The sequence below is a fragment of the Xenopus laevis genome, chromosome 4S (assembly GCF_017654675.1).
Source record: "Xenopus laevis strain J_2021 chromosome 4S, Xenopus_laevis_v10.1, whole genome shotgun sequence".
Classification (NCBI taxonomy): domain Eukaryota; kingdom Metazoa; phylum Chordata; class Amphibia; order Anura; family Pipidae; genus Xenopus; species Xenopus laevis.
The window spans coordinates 51,069,764-51,085,455 of record NC_054378.1 but is presented as its reverse complement, the minus strand read 5'-3'; the positions used below and the strand labels follow the sequence as shown (position 1 = coordinate 51,085,455).

Here is a 15,692-nt window from a genome sequence, read left to right as displayed (position 1 = left end):
ATGGATTGATTTGCTAAATTCTCCTGTGCCTTTGCGTTGGTTATTCTATCAGACCAGTTACATAGTCAATCCACCAGAGCTTCCTTTATGACTGGCCTCTTTATTTACTGAGACATTCTATTGTAAATTGTGGTGCAGTTGCACTTTTTTCAAACAATGCACCAGTTCTGACAGAAATTTGCTGAACATAACAATGCTAAGGTATTCACATACGTATTTCCTTTGCTTGCAAAGAAACAACAGGAAAAAATCTGGTACTTGCTTTATAGTATTCCACACACAAATCCTAAAATGGACTGGTGATTATTAACTGCTTGTTGTTCTTGCCATTCTCCAGGTGGAATATTAATAACTCCGAACACTATGCACTGCAGTATGTGGATGGGCACCAAGAATACGTCACTGAGTCGGTCAGGCTGTTGCACAGGGCTTCTCATTTGCTTAGGGGAAGAGTGCAGTGATACTACTGTTCTCTCTAGAAGTTCATAAAGGCTTCCTAAAGTTCCTAAAAGTTTTTATATATTTGAGGATTTATTCATTCCTGGCCCCAACATTTTTTGCCCTTGGCTACAGGCAACACACTAGGTTCTGTGATTTTCCCTGCTCTAATTAACATGCACTACTGACATGCAGTGTTGTTTGATTGATTGCTGTAGGGAAAATTTTAAGTTGACGAAGCAGACTAATAAAAATCATTAAAAAAAATAAAAGCTATAGTTAAAAAGAAAACAAAAACATTAAGCATCTACTTTATGGATTTTTTTAAGGTTTTTTTTTTCTCTAGATAAGAGGTGCTTGTGAGGGGACATGCACATGCTTTACAAATATATCAGATTATATTAGCCGGGGATCTTTTGTATACATAGGAAACAGCAGCAGACAAGAGGCCATATTTACTCCTACATGTAAGGATACATTTACTACTACATCCTTTATCTAATTTGTATGGAAAGAATCATTATATTGTATTTGTAAAGCACCAGTATTTTCCATAGTGCTGTACAATTGATGCATAGTGTAGCAATGGCCCTTTGCTCACAAAAATGTACAGTTCAGATGAGATGAGAGCTATGGCCCCATGATCAAAGAGAAGAGAATAAGAAATTTATAGAGACAATTCTTGTATGAATCCATATACATGAGGCAAAATTGTAATAACAACATTGGGAAAAAATGATATCATTGAATAGTAAAGTTATTCATTTTCATCTTTTTAATAAAGAACCGCCTTGCAATAAAAAATGGCAGCATCCTGAGGCTCACAACATCACCTGTAAGCTAAAAAGCCAAAAGCAATACATTTTCATTTCATAACATGCTAGTGAGATTGCTCTAAGTCTTGTTGTGGTGTATGTATGTATGTAATTCATTTAGAGTGCTTGCAACAAAACCCTTATATGACCGATGGCTGAATTCAGTGTCTTCCAGTATTTGAGGTACAGTTGGTTCCTGTTGGCTTAATATTCCATCCTGTTGATCTTATGTACGAATTTTTACCAATTATTTCTCTCAATGGATAGCTTCCCCATCACTTGCCTGGCCCTACATCACTTGTCAAGCAGAGAGCAAAAGGGGGGAACATTATCTTAAAAAATCAATAACTAGTATATAGATTCGATCACCCATTGTTAACTTGTGATTAAGCATTATAACCAATGCTTAACCAAAGACTCATATGACCCCTTGATTCTGTGTTTTTCACAGGACTCAGTGTTTTTAATTAAGGATTTTATGCTTTTTGAGCTGGCTACACTTTAATGATAAGTAGGTTTTCTTTCACTAATATTTCTTTGCTTGATGAGGAATTTTAGACTGTATGTATGTATGCAAACTGATATTTTAGGTTTGCAGAACTTGGGCTCTACAGCCCTCGGCTGCGCGCCTTTGCGCACGTGCGTCTTCAGTTGCACACGGTTACGCACCCTAGGTACATTTCACTTAACCCATATATGTCGTAAAATAACATTTACAAATAGATTCTGAAAATAGTTATATCTATATTTCAACATCCAACTTCTGTCACAACAACAGAACTGAGCAGCGAGGAATCCTTAACAGCAAAGAACTACAATTCTCATAAACCCAGAGTCAGCAGAACTCCGAGAATTTCCTGTAACTGCAACAACCAAGAGCCCTGATAATTACATTTCCCTCATCAAAGGATCCATAGCTCCCTTGTCTTTGCTTTCCTTGTCTGCACTCTTACCATGCTGCTTGCCCGCCAGTTGGTGTTAGAAGATAGGTTAGTAGCCTGTACAGGTCTGGCATCCTCATTCCCAGTGTTAATATGGATCTTTGATCGGAAATCCTGTGTCACAAAAAAAAAGAAATGCACAAACCTGTATAAAAATATCTCCATTCATATATCAAGTTTATCGACAGACTTGGAATTTACTTCATTTAATTCTCTGGTTTAAAGATTCTGAAGACTTGGTTAAATCAGGGAAGTTACAGTGAGAGCTGATGATTGTGCAAATAGTGGTAGTGTTTGGTGGCCTTTCCCTAGTATATACAATATATGATTTGTATCCGTACCCCTAAATGAGCACACATAATGTATGTTCCATTCTTACCTCCATGCCTTTCTCTAGGTCACACTCTTGCAAGTTTTGGAATGCGCTGGTAAAGACTTCAAGGGATCTAGCATGGAAAATCATTTCTACTGTCAGGAAGTCTGAGAAAATTTTCTGTAGATTTAAAAAAGATACATAAGTGCATCAGTAATTAGCAACTAGAAATATTCACAGCTAATTGAAAAAGCAAGGAGACATGTATCTAAGGTCACATGGGTGATTTTCTTGCAGTTTGTCTGTTTTATTGGGTGCCTGTCAAGAATTCAGTGGGTAGCAATTTGTAATTTCTCACGGAGCACCAGGCAACTTCGGGTCTTAAAAATCTTGTTTTTTTAAATACATTAATAATAGTTAATTATCCGCAGTACTGAAACAAAACCCCACACTTGACGCGTTTCGTGGCTTCACGCCACTTCCTCAGAAGCATAGGGAACAGCCCTGCTAACCACCCATAAATAGTGAGAAACCCCACCTATTAAAAACCTTTAACCCTTAGTGCTAATGCATACAAGGCCCTAATGCAAATAGAGAGATTCTTAGCCTGTGTATAAGAACACAGGTCTGGCATTAGCCTGAGACAACTACAACCTCAAATCAGTTTTGGTGGTATGCATATAGAAAACAAGCTTTTTTGTCTAGTTATCTGCAGGGGTTGTTTGCATCCACTCTTTTTCTTTTTGTAATACATACAGTTTTATTTGTATTTTTAAACCCATTATCTGTAAAGAGAGATTGATTCTACCCACTGACCCATATGTAAACTGTAACAACAGTGTTTACTTAAAGCAAGATGTCTGCTTTGAGTTTGCTGTTGGACTTGTACAGACTTGGTGCTGTCACTAAATGCCAAACAAAAATCTTTTATTGCATCCAAATATGAATCACATGCGAAGCAGAAGAAGAAGAAGAAAGCTATGTTTTACATAGAGTGAATGCATTTTCCCACTGGCTCCCAACTGATACTGGAAGCAGTAGTTCAGGTGGATGGCACAAGCAAAACCAGTGTAATATTTTTATGTAAGATATTATGTGAATGAGTACCTGTATGTCCTTGATCTTCTGCAGCTGGAAATTATCAATGACCTCCTCCAGCTGGAGTGGTACGTGCTGCATCAACTGAAGCTTTCTGAACATTGGATTCTGCCTGGAAAATTTGGGATGAAGCACATTTTTAAAAACATTTGAAACGTAACTTTCATTTTGAGGCTATTGAATGAGATTGAATGTGCACAACCTAGAAAATCCTTCCAGATCAGGCAGTAGCTCTACCATTTACTCAGTGCCTGTGTCAATAGGCACTCTGCGTTTGCTTCTAAAGAATCAGGTGCTTTAGGTGCTAAATTGTGCCTAAGTTGCTGTTTCCCATATGAATAAATTCATTTTATTTGACCCCACTACCAGTTAAAAAATGAAAGCATCTGATTGGATGTTATGGACAACTGCACTGGTGCAGTTTCTCATCTATCATTACAAATGAGTGATGAGTTTATGTGAATTTATTTTACTGAATGCCATTGTAGGCCTTATTTACGGTGCCCCCACAAAAGTGTGATCATTATTTGCAGTGCACTTCTGCCTGGGGACTGACAGTGAGGAGAGAATGAAAGGATGAGGAGGCACAGAGAGGAACAGGTGACAAATTCTGGTCACCCAAACATACTAATACACAGCAAAACAAATAAAAAGCTTCTCCCAAGTAGCTAACAATAGATTGCTCAGTTTAAATAGTGTCTCCTGAAAATAAATCATTTAAAACTTGTGCTGATTCCAAAGTTTTCTCATTGTTAACAGGCCATGGAACCAATTTAGCTGGCACCTTATTCCACCTTATTCCATGGCAAGATGGATTAGAGTTCATTAAAATAAATGAGTGACACATTGGTCTGTCAATGAAGTCTGGTACAAGCTGCACAATTAGAAAGTGTTTGCTTTCTCTGAGGGATATTGGAACAAATATGCATTGCTGGTGAATCTATAAGATGTATGTGCTCAGCCATCTAAAGTTTATGCTCTCAACAGTCTCTGTTCCTTGATGGACTTTAGTTCTGTTTTCTGCTATTGCAAACAGAGCTTACAGAATTATAAAGAAAAAAAGTTAAACATCATAGATATCTAGCCTAGGTGTATATAGGCTACACACATATATATATATATATATACAGCCACAGCCCTAGCCTACAATTAAGAAGTGCTGATTTCCACAGGTTGCCAATACATGTGACCTTAGGATACACAGCTGTTTCTCTTGTGACATCTCCTGGACCTAATATTTTGGGGATTGAACTTATATTTCCCCAAATCTCAATATTTTTTAGGGCTAGCCATTATAGCATCCTTCTCACTCTCCTAGACATATCAGACAGTAACCTGATTTCTATCACACAATTATAACTCCCAATTGTAGTTATTTTTGTGTAGCAGTTCCAAATTAAGAAAGGCAGGACTCACTTGAAAGGCAATGGTGTTTTAAGCAGAGGGGGCTTCAGAACATAACTGGCTGGTGTGGATCAGAGAATGGCCTAAATTATACAGAACCACAGAGCTGATTATTAGTTACAATAGACTGACTGGGAAACTTATTGTTCCATGTGTTGAATCACAATGATGGCCTGCCTGACTGATATTGGATTTGCCAGATACTACCTATAGGACAATTTTGAAAGTCACATTGAATGAAGATTGTATCAGGCCTTTGATGTGGTCTTCTCCTGATGGGTCTGCATTGGACCCTGTTATAATCTAAGCATTAGCCTGGGGGACAATGTTACATTATATGAATAGTAGTTGCTTCACCCTTGCAACATGCTGGTTATATTATCTAGTTATACTTTCCTTTTGTTTTATATGTAATTAAAATACTTTAAGACATGTAGTCCTGTAGGATACTCATCGGCAGACTCACCTGAGACTGGAAAAGAGAGTTAAGGAATAACCAGAAAGCTTTCCCCTGCTTTATATCCCATGAGACCTATAGCTGCATTGCTGTTAATGGTATCATTTACCCTAGAGTCTTCCTATTTAATTACTTCTAACTCATTCTAAACATGTTTTAATGGCTACAGGAAACAGGCAGTCAAAATATGATATATATATATATATATATATATATATATATATATATATATATATATAGATCAGTAAATATAAAGTGCATGATTAACACTACAATGTACAAATACAGTATATACATATATATCACATAACAGCCTTCTCTAAAAAGCATATATTTCCTTTGTAGAAGATTTAAAAACAAAAACATAATTCTACATGCAGCTCTCTAGCCTAGAGTAGTTAAATTACCCTCTGTTAATGGTTTCAGTGGAAGACATTTAAATTAAGAAAGTGAATTAATGAAGGCACTACAACTAGGCCAATTAAAGAGCATGGATGAGAAACATCATTCTACTTTTTAAAGTCAATGTTACACTTGCTGGACAATGCTACATCTAATGAGGATCTTTCAAATGTGCTGCCCAACAGTTTTACAGTAGATCTAAACTGATTTTCTAGACAGTGAGGCTTCAGAACATAATATATACATATAACATTAGCAACTTCACAAGGGCCTCCATCCCATTTCAAAATACAGTATATGCACTGTTAATGCACTTACACATTTTAAAGGAGAGTGAAACCCCTCTGACAACCCAGGCCATAGCCACAAACCTCCCTCCCACCTCCTGCACAGCACTACCAGGGACTCTCATGCATTTGGGAAGCAGCCTTTCAGCTTTTTTCTACTCCCATTAGCTATAAATTTGGTGTGGACAGGGTCGAACTTGACCACCAGGACACCCGGCCCTATTGGGCCCTTCCTGCAAACAGCTCTGCACTCTGCTACAAGGCATTCACTCTGGAACACACCACCATCATTCATTTTTAACTGCAAAGTAAGTAGCATCTTTGGTTGAAGGGGGAACAGAAGCAGCTAGTGCCAGTGGCTGGGTGGTGGTCCCTGGAGTCGTGTACCCGGTGGGGACCAGGTACACCAGTTCGACTCTGCGTATGGAACTTCCTTTGTTTAGCTTGTCTTTATCTCAGTTGTTCTGCTAACTAATCATATAAAAACAATGGTGCACAGCTTGGTAGCAAGCTGCTCCTCCATAGACTTTCATGGAAAATATCTGAACCTAACCAGTGGAATCAATTGTTTGAAATGCTGCCTGCTGTATGAGGTGGAGATCATGCAAAAAGCTCATTATATTGCTGTTTGCCAGTTCTCTAAAAGGGATCTGTACCCTGACAAACAATTAGACCTATTGCACATGTAACAATTCCCAAGAGTTTACCTACTGCTGTCATCTCTGCAGAAAAACCCCAGTTTACGGAAGCTGATCAATATTCAGGAATGGATTTTACACATATCAGATTTATATTATATATATATATATTTTTCAGTTGCCAAGGAAGGTTGCATTTTATGATCTACTATGTTAACTAACAAAATGTATCATTCTATATTTTCCTATTTTGATTTATGGCCAACATGGAGCAACTCTATGCTACTATGTCTATAATCAGTGAGAAACATTGTAAGGGTAACTGTATTGCAGTATTTTACAATGACAAGGATACAATAATATGGCGGTCACTGGGGCTCTGTGCCGTAATTTCTCCAGCTTCTCCAATTCCTTTATTTCTCTGTTCCTGACTGAGTTGAACTTTTTGATCTCTGCCTGATGGGAATATAGAAGAGAAAATAATTAATACATGTTACAAACCCCCATACACCCATATAGCACCAATTTGCTTCAAACTTTGCCTAATTTTCTTTTTGGAGTCTGTGACTGTCACACCTATATCAAGTTAATTAAGAACTATGGTTTAATGCTACAGGATGGTTTAAAAAATGCTTGACACATTTTACTTATTACAGACCTGATCTTAAATCTCCTGCTGACAAAATATAAATAACATGGAATGTGGATTTTACATGTTACTAGCCTAATATACAGCATATTGTGATGTGCAGTGGACACATTTCCAGAATACCTACTGCAAATGAGGCAGACACTCTACATACCCTTTTGTCTTTTATTAAGGTTCCATATAATTTCATTGGATTTACCACTTTTGTTTCCAGCCTCTCCACCTAAAAGTTAAACATAAAGGCACTAAACATAAAAATCTTTTAGCCAAACTAAATTATTATAAGGGTTTATGTCAGGACAAGATTAACAAGATTTTAAACAAATTATAATATTCATTGCATAACCTTAATATTGTTTTATTCAGGAAATACATTTGGATTTGGGAAATTCGGGAAGCTGGAAGTTGTCCTTCCCATACAGACTGGACATCCCTGCTGCAGAACAAGAGCTGGCCATAACATTATAGGATCTGCGGTTGCCAAACAAGTGGATCTTTCACCCATATGCCCACCTTGACATGGGAAATATCAAGCTAAACTGATCATTTAGCCTATGGGGCAACGATTGGACCATAATTGTTGTAATGCCGGTAGTCGGATTGAAGACCACATCAACGCAGAGATGCGGACCTTGATCCGGCAAGAAAAGCAAACTTGCCTAATCGATCTCATTGATTTGGTTGGTTTTCGGCCTGATGTGGGATGTCGGAGGGCCCCATACATGGGCAGATACAGGTCCCGACTGAGAATTAAAATAGGCCCTGGCATTTCAGGTACACAGAGGCCCAATCAGCCCACACAGAGGCCCAATCAGCCCACACCAGCCCACTAAATACTGACTTTCTATGGCACCTTATAGCAGCCCCTCTGGCATTTGCCAGTACCCACAGATTGCCAGTCCAAGCCTGGGCAGATAAGATGCCAAATTGGTCTGAAGGGCTCAAATCGGCAGCTTAATGAAATCTTCCCTTTACAACTACCTGTTGGAGTCTTCTATGCAAAGCATTCCAGTGAGATAATAAGCCCTGGCAAGGTTCACAAGCTCGCAAGTCATATGTAACGAGCAATTAATGTCTAAATAATTACCTCAGCAGCAGCTTCACGTCCCAGAAAAATAGCCTGATTAAAAGTTAATCCTTGCCTCTCCTATGATTTTCTTCTGCCTATACAGAGATCATTTAACTGCCAGCTCCGCCTGATTCATTAACGCTGCTTTGTGTTTCAAATTTTTTCAAATTACCCAGTAAAGGTCAGTTTTTCATGGGCTGAAGATGAAAATCCTTACATGCAGATTATTGCTTTGAGAACTAAGTAGCTATGAATATGGAAATGAAGCAGCCAGAGTCCAGGCGCAAAAGATACATACACTTTCAGATACATAGCTGTTTGTCAGACCTTTCTCTGATATTGGAATTACCTTTGAAGACTCCAGCTCCCCTTTTAATCATCATTCATATTCTTGGTGTGCAAAACCAGTAGCCACATGATAAATTAACACTTCCAACAAAAATAAATAACTTCCAGTTGTAAATACTTTCCCATATTATGGTTGGTTTAGCCAATCACAAATCTTCTATTATGCTATAGAAATCTTTCTAATATTCTCTGCTTAGGGAAGTGATTTTGTAAAGAAAATGGAGATGGATATGCCTTAAATTTAATTGAGCAATTATCTCATTATTTCTTGAGAGATTCTCTGATATATAATATATTATGATACCATACATATCTTTTATATCTTATAAAATCAATGCACCAGAACTGAAGCCCTACATATATCTGGAAATACTGATTCTTCTATAAGTTTAGTGTAGTGCCACACAGGGCTCATTCTTGGCCTGCATATAAATGTAAGCATCAGCCAATTAGCAGGCCTTCGTTCATTTGTACAGTATGTCTGCACTCTCAGGCATAGGTGTGGATTTCAGAACAGAAATGCGTGAGTTCAGTCCGTGTGTTGGGACCCACAGTGCCTATGAGTGCAGACACACAAGCGGAGGCCTGCAGATTCTTGGTGTCAGTTTATAAAGAGGCTGAGAATCAGCCCTGTATAGCACTAACATAAAATAGATTGAAGGTTAAAATTGCTGAGTGCATCCACAGTAAGTAAAATCACTTTCTCCTACAGCGTCTCTCTACCATCGTTTACCTCCTCACAAGTTTCTCTTGTACCAACTGAAGCTTGGCTCCATGCACAGTACAGCTATCGCTCTAGATTACTATAACTGCACATAAACCTGCTCAGGGTGGTACAAGAGAGAACTCAAAGATTAGTTAAAATGGTTAAAGAAAAAGGAGTGTTGGCCTTGGGTAAAAGGAAGGGCCAAACATCACCCCCTAGCGATATTAAAATTAGTTCTACTTTAAAAGAGTAAAGCATGCGCTATCCCTGAATAATATTTGTCTTGTGTGAAGCATGCACATAGTCTCTATATCTACTACTTGCTTGAAATGGCAAGATAGGTCTAAATCAGTGATCCCCAACCAGTAGCTCGTGAGCAACCTTTTGCTCTCCAACCCCTTGGAACTTGCTCCCAGTGGCCTCAAAGCAGGTGCTTATTTTTGAATTCCAGGCTTGGAGAAAAGTTTTGGTTGTATAAAAACCAGGTTTACTACCAAACAGAGCCTCAATGTAGGTTGAAAATCCACATAGGCGCTACCAAATGGCCAATCACAGCACTTAGTTTGCACCCCAAGAAACATTTTTCATGCTTGTGTTGCTCCCCAACTATCTTTTACTTCTGAATGTTGCTCACGGGTTCAAAAGCTTGGGGATCCCTGGTCTAAATGAAGCCTATGATTAGTATCTGAGTGATATGAAACGCGTAAGGCTGTATCCTTGTGTACTAAAATAAACTACTGAATGATTTCACAAGCCTGCCTAGAAGACTGGTCTCTGCTAGTGCCTGCCTTTTTCTGTATACAGTGGTTCGCTTCCCAAGCTGAGGGTTCAGGGCGGTGCACCTGGACAGGTCCGGACTGAGAATTCAAATAGGCCCTGGCATTTCAGGTACACAGAGGCCCAAACAGCCCCCACCAGCCCACTAAATACTGACTTTCTGTGGGACCTTATAGCAGCCCCTCTGGCATTTGCCAGAACCCACAGATTGCCAGTCCGGGCCTGCACCTGGACCACCCTTCACAACTGGTGAGTTCTACTAAGAAACCCAAAATTTTTCTACTGACTACTATCAACACAAGTAGGTCTAAATGAAGGTTTCCAAACTGAAAAGAAGGCTGCCATATGAGGGACCCTAGTAGGTGATGAGAGGCACCGATCAGTTAATCTGGGGTAATATTCAGGGGAAAATTTACTGTATTTGTTACCACTGATACCCGTGGAACACAACAGGATAATTTGTTTTTCCAAATTCTTATGAGATATGAGGGACATGGACAGTTGTTGACCTCAGTTAAGAGCTTGAACCTTAAAAGTTTAAAAATTATTTGCCAGAAGTTAGCAAACCAGTGCACTATAGTGAAAAGCACTATGAAATTGCCAATCCATATACACTCTTGCAAAATTGCAGTAAACTCTGTTTCTGTGTGCACAATACAGTTTTCAAAGCAACCTTTTCGGCATCAATCTTCTGTTCTTTTTCCGAAGTCTTCGTTTCCTCGTGAGGCAATTTCGGGTGACTTCGGAAAACGAATCACGCTGGGTGCCATCCCGTCGGCGATTTACATTCGGTTCGGGGAGATTAGTGACCCCAAAGAAGAGGAGATTTGTCGCCGGGCGACTAATCTCGCTGAATCTGCCTGTGTGCCCTGACCCTTAGGGATCCATTATTCTTAACTATTTAGTGTTAGTATTCTATTGTTAAACGTTAGCGTTTTCTTAAAATGATAGAAGGTTTATTGATAAGATTAGGCAATGGCATATACAGCCTTAAACTTGGAGACATCCTGTGAGGCTACTCTCTTTGCCATATACCAATTTTGCAGTCAATATAAATGAATTGAAATCTTTTGGAATGCTTTGTTCAACTGGTCAAACAGAAACTGGGTTATCAAAGAAAAAAAACCCAGGTTTTTTTAAAGTACACATCCAAGTTTCCTCCCAAAATTCACATACAGGCCTGCAGGCAATGCGATTGGTTCCTGATACAAGTAATGCTAGTAGGTGCGTAAATGTGATAAGGACTTAGACTGTAAGCTTCACCGGTGCAGGCACTGATGTGAATGATATAGCTGTAAAACACTGGTGAATAGCTTGGTGCTATATAAAATATAAAATTTATTCAAAATAATAATCATAAAGGAAAATACAGTTTCAGTATATCTCAGTTTCAGTATATCTCGGCCCTGACCACTTGTTGACATTTTATAAAAATAAAATCAAAGCCATCAGCAACAACTACAGACATGTTCAGTACTCTCATCTAAAGCTTGACCAGCAAATGATTTATTCTTAACTAATTAGTGTTAGTATTCTATTGTTAAACGTTAGCGTTTTCTTAAAATGATAGAAGGTTTATTGATAAGATTAGGCAATGGCATATACAGCCTTAAAACTTGGAGACATCCTATGAGGCTACTCTCTTGCCATATACCAATTTTGCAGTCAATATAAATGAATTGAAATCTTTGGAATGCTTTGTTCAACTGGTCAAACAGAAACTGGGTTATCAAAGAAAAAAAACCCAGGTTTTTTTAAAGTACACATCCAAGTTTCCTCCCACAATTCACATACAGGCCTGCAGGCAATGCGATTGGTTCCTGATACAAGTAATGCTAGTAGGTGCGTAAATGTGATAAGGACTTAGACTGTAAGCTTCACTGGTGCAGGCACTGATGTGAATGATATAGCTGTAAAACACTGGTGAATAGCTTGGTGCTATATAAAGAATAATAATATTTATTCAAAATAATAATCATAAAGGAAAATACAGTTTCAGTATATCTCAGTTTCAGTATATCTCAGGCCCTGACCACTTGTTGACATTTTATAACAAGGGAATCAAACCCCAAAAGAGCTGGCAAATAGTAAATACATGTTCATCACTCTCATCTAAAGCTTGACCAGCAAATGATGTTCATAATTTACATGGTGTTGGGACTCTAATTGAAACCAACTACAGAAATCCTCTATTTATCTCTAAATCAACTCTTAAGGGCGAATTTTCGCCAGGAAGGCTCTGCCACACTTGCCAGTTGTAAATTCGTTACCACTACACTAATTCACTGAAAATGCTAAGTTGCGCCACAGCAGCCATACGCTGGTGAAATTTCGCTAGTATTAATTCGTCAGCGCGACCATTTTATATCGATTTTTCACTCGTGTTCATTTCTACCTCGCAAACTTCATTATTACTTTTGCGCTTAGGTCAATTTGAATAGGACGGGTACATATAGGTTTGCCCTTTTAGTAAATCTGCCACATGTATCCAGCGCCATAAGGCGAGCACGTCAGCCTGCTTTATGGCGGAGCGCCCCTGCATGTATCAACCACTGAAATCCTTTGAGGGAAAATCCCAGTCTTCGATGCACCTTTTACACCTGCAGCTTCTTCTCGTTCATGTGAATGGGAAAGTCACTGCTTATGGCAGATCCAGAGGATAAATCACATTTGAAATGAGAAAGCACACTTCAGTGGTCACAACTCACAAGCCAAGCCTGACAACATCTATCCCTGGGAAAGGCCCTTTCTCCATTGCATTTTTCCTAGCATAACTGCTTTCCAGTCCATTACCAGATAATGGAGAAGCAACCAGTGAATAAAGTGCTGGACTCTGTGTAGCATAGTGCATAAGAAGGCTTGTTTTACTGCAGCTTGCCTGTGCAACAATGGCATTGTCACTTGAGTTAACTGTATGTATTTATATGGCACTAAGTATATGGAGTGGTGCTGTACATTTTTACAATCTATTAATAGCCCAAGTGGGGGATTTGCAATAAATATATACAATTATGCACAGTAAGTAAGATTCAGTGGCACAAGTTGAGAGCTATACGGTGAAGCCCTATGGCAGCTCCCTGCGCTATTAACCCTTTGCCCTCCCCAGTGCCCCTGGTTTCTGATCGTAGCTGTCTTACCGGGAGAGGACAATATTCATGCCTTCACATACCTCCCAACTGTCCCTTTTTCGGAGGGACAGTCCCTCTTTTGACAGCTCAACCCGCAGTCCCTCATTTGTACTGGAAAGTCCCTCTTTTCTCTGCCACTGAACAGCCAAAAAAAGAAACAACGTTTCTCACTTAATTGGCTTTTATCAGAGAGCCCAGAACAGCTAACAGGTGCAAATAAGATACTTTGTAACAGTTTTGAGACACAAAAACACAGTTGAGATAAGGAGAAATATTTTCAAACTTTCATAACCTGCTAAATTTTGTAAAACAAACATGGTAATTAGGGGGTGTGGCCACAGCAAGGGGTGTGGTCAAAAATTGCTGCGCTATGTGCGGAAAACATTTTTTTTTATCCCTCTTTTTACTTCCAAAAATGTTGGAGGTATGCCTTCAGATGAAGTGGATAGCAGATATTGAAGAAAAAGTGCTAGATACAAAGACAGCTAGAGCTCAATGGAAGTCCCAAGTAGCAGCCTTTCTTTCTTCTCTCCAGTGGTTGCTAGGTAACCCCACAACAAACCTATAGAGTCAGGGCGGGCCATCCCTGGTCTCCAGGCAGTCACTGTGGGAGTCGCAGATGCCTTTCCTGCTCCCAAGTTTACCTCCAGCCTCTCCTTTATTTTGACAGCACGGGATTAGTTCTTTATTAAAGGGTTAAGGCACGTAATGACCCCAGCTGACCTGCCAAATAACCAGTGTATTGCACACTAACTAACAACGTTTCAAACACAAATTCTGCTTTAGACAGACTAGACAGATTAATGGAATCAAATGCCATTCTCCTTACTACTGCTATCGTGGTTTTCTCGATATATAGTGAATAAAGTACCCCTCTTCTAAAATATAAGGATATTACAAGTTACCGAGGAGTTTTCATGACCACTTCGGCCTCGTGTTTTTATACAGGTCATGGAACTCAGAGGTAACTTCTAATATCTTTATATTTTGCAACTGGGGGTACTTTTTTATTATAATACACAAGTTTTAGGGAGTCATGTGACAGAAATGACATCAGAACTCACCGTTTATAACTGATGACATCAGAACTCACTGTTAATAAGGAAATCATTTACAAGATATTCATGGCTTTTTGTGTATTATAAAGATATAAAGCAGATGTATTGCCATTATGATGATATCATTTATTAATTAGACGTGGGCTGACTGGTACTTCTGACTTTTTTTCATCCAGTGCTCTCTCAGTGCTGTGCTTGGGACTCATCCAAAAGAGTTTCTGCTGCCAGAGTGGATGTTTATTGTGTAATTTTTCCACTGTGTCCTGGACTAAAGAGCACTGCCAGTCTCCTGGTTTGTATAGGTCTGTACCAGGACTCTCTCCACCTCTCATCTTGGACAGAATAGAATACTAATGGAATCCAACACAGGAACTTAATACTGATGTTCTTCCAGCTAAACACAGTTGTAGTGATAGGGTGATAGGCAAACTAAAGCAGCAGCACAAGCAGTGATCAGTGTCTCACCATTTGACCAATAGAAACAAACCTCTGCAGTGCTGAAGGTGGAGTGACAGCCAAACCATCAATCAGGCAGAAGGAAGGTGGCCATTACTGCAGCAAGGAGGAAATCGGCAATAAACAGCGTTACTATCTGACTTGCACTGTAGGGGCATATGGAGGCGGGGTCAGGCAGGAGGAATTCTTCCAAACTTCACAACACACAGCAACGGGGAAGGAGGCGGTGCACAGTCGTCTGTGACGTACAGAAGGAACTACATCTCCCAGAATGCATCGCTCACACAGAAACAAGGTGAGGGAGTGGGAGTGACGCAAAGAGCCTGGAAGAGGGGAGAGCAGTGAAATGGTCTAACACACTAACATTGACTCAAGCACATAACATTTTACAGTGTGCCAATGGTCTGCAAAATGAATAGTAGGGCACAAAACAAAGTATAGTAAATAGCCTCAGTGGCGTAACTAGCATTCATCCCCCCAAAAAATGTTAGAAGGGGCGTGGCAACCCCCTCACCCTCTTTATGTGCAGCAGACCCCACAGTCCTGGTCCCCTTGCATCTGTGTGGGTCTGTTTCTATAGTTACGCCACTGCTTAGCCTCATTATCTGCTGTTTTCTGATATATGTATAGGTGTGGTGACTGAGCTAGCATCCAGACATTATTTAATCAGCAGGGTATAAAGAAATCATATAGATGGGCAATAAAGGG

General features: G+C 39.4%; 1 pseudogene; it reads right to left on the bottom strand.

The window, feature by feature from the left end:
* Positions 1-1,924: 1,924 nt before the first annotated feature.
* LOC108705741 lies at positions 1,925-14,860 on the bottom strand (annotated as a pseudogene).
* Positions 14,861-15,692: the final 832 nt, after the last annotated feature.